Below are 2,384 nucleotides of genomic sequence, written 5' to 3'. Positions count from 1 at the left end.
TGGAATAATTTAAAGCAAATCCCAGATATGTGATTGCATGGTGACATTTTTCTCTAAATATATCCACCATATCATAATCGAACCTAATAAGATGAGTTGAGAGATCTGCTAAAGGTGGAAATTGGTCAAATGTGTGAGAGCAGGACCAGGCCTCATTGCCTCAAGCTATCTCAGTCCTGAGAAAAGCATCCTGCCTGGTCCCTGTCACCTAGTAGTCACTAGGCAACCTTGTGTCACATGATACTAACTCAAACCTCTATTGTTGGTCTAGGGGTCCTTTGCCAATCAGGCAAACAGGCCTCCATCTGACCCCAGCTCATGTCTTCTTGTCTTTAATTTCCTCATTCCTGCCACCATTTCTCTCCCTGGGGTACACCTAGAGAGACCAACGAGTCACTACAATGAGTAATTCCTAAGTACCACTAAATTGTTCATACTCAAATTTGCTCATTGTCTCAAAAGTTTGTTTGAATCAAGGTCATAAGGTCTTTGATCCTGTATCTTAAGCCCATAATAGTCTACCCTGCTCCCATATTTGATTGTAGCTGGTACAGAAATTAGGTTATCTAAAAAAAAAAAAAAAAAAAAGGCCGGGGAGATGGCTCAGTGGAATAAGCGCTTCCCTGGCAAGTGCAAGGGCTTGAGTTCAATCCCCAGTTCCGCAAAAAAAAGAAAGAAAGAAAGAAAAGAAATTAGGTTATCTGCCCAATGGAAGCTGATCATTTCCTTGGTGTTTATCTTATTTCCACTTCCCTTTAATTGTTGGTTAGATATGTCTTGATTAGCTTTGAATTCAGTTTGAGGGATCAAGAATACTTCCTAGGAGACACGCGGTGTTTTCTCCTGTATACAGTATGCAATATTTCATGTCTGGTCATCTCAGGGTTTGTTTGAGTACTGGGCATTGATTCTAGAGCCTTCACACTGAACTTTATTCTCAACTATATCCCGCTTTTTAAATTTTGAGACATGATTTTACTAAATCATTAAATTGCCCAAGCCATGTTAGAATTTTCAATACCCCTGCCTTGGCCACCCAGAAAAATGGAATTACAGACTAGTGGCCTGCCTGGCCAAAGTAGGATCACTTTTAACATACTAAAAATGCCCACAGTTTGTTAGGAGGAAAGCTGTCTGAACCTTGGGTGTCTAGCAACAAAGTCATTGCTTCTCAAGAGTTGGGCTGTATAAGTGTTTGAAGCTCAAGGAGCTGACACACAAAGTGGCTTGATCTTCTCTTGAGATAATATAAACAACTACTCTCTTGTACCCTGTACAATCACCAAAGCATGACGTTTTGTTGAAGATTTGATGTTTTTCCTGTTCTGGATCCTATCCCCACTCCCCTTCACAATTCTCTGTATAAGTAAACAAGCTGCAGTTGTTTGGCAGCCCTTCATCCCATCAGGAGGGGGGTCCACCTGACTTAAGCTTGCTGACTCTTTTTTTCTTTTCTTTCTTTCTTTCTTTCTTTTTTTTTGTACCAGGGATCAACCTCATGAACCTTATGTTTGCTAGGCAGGAGCTTAAGCCACTAAGCTATCTCCCCAGCCCATGCTTTCTGACTCGTGTCTTCATTTCTTTATCCTCCACTATCCTCCCTCCAGCATTACAAGAGCTGCACTGGACACAACAAGAGTTGTGCGTGGTATCAACCCGATGCCCTTTTCTTTTTAAAAAGCAGATGTTGGGCCGCAGAAATAGTTCAACGGTGTAAGCACCTGCCTAGGCAAGCACAAACTCAAGGATCTGGGTTAACCCCATTACAGAATGCCTTGCCAGCCCCAATCTGGGTGTGCCAGGCCATGGAGACTGGGCATGATGATGCACATCTGTGATCCCAGTGCTTGACAGGATGAAAACAGGAGGATCCCTACGACTCCGAGCCTGTACCAAATACATAAAATTAAAAAGATAATAAAATAAAAAGCAGTTGTCACACGTTTATCAATAATAGACATAGTCAGGGCCGGGGAGATGGCTCAGTGGAATAAGCGCTTCCCTGGCAAGCGCAAGGGTCTGAGTTCAATCCCCGGTTCTGAAAAAAAAAAAAAAGACATAATCAAATGTTGAAATCTTACTAAATACATTAAAAAAAAACAAAAATTTTTTTAAATGTTGAGATCTTACCCAGAGATAGCAATCTTCCCAATAATGTTCCATTATCTTTCTTAACACTGAACTATTGTTCAAGGTCATGTCAGATTTATCATCACAAATTACTATGGGAAGGGGCTGGTGAGATGGCTCAGTGGTCTAAAGCACCTACTTAGAACAAGCTTAGCTAAAGCACAGGACCGCAGTTCAATCCCCCAGCACCACATGCCTGCCAGCCCCGCCCCCTGGTGGGCTGAGCTGGCCACAGACACACACAAATAAATAAT

Source organism: Octodon degus, unplaced genomic scaffold, assembly GCF_000260255.1.
Source record: "Octodon degus isolate 3935 unplaced genomic scaffold, OctDeg1.0 scaffold00015, whole genome shotgun sequence".
NCBI lineage: Eukaryota > Metazoa > Chordata > Mammalia > Rodentia > Octodontidae > Octodon > Octodon degus.
Note: the sequence above shows the minus strand (reverse complement) of the source record.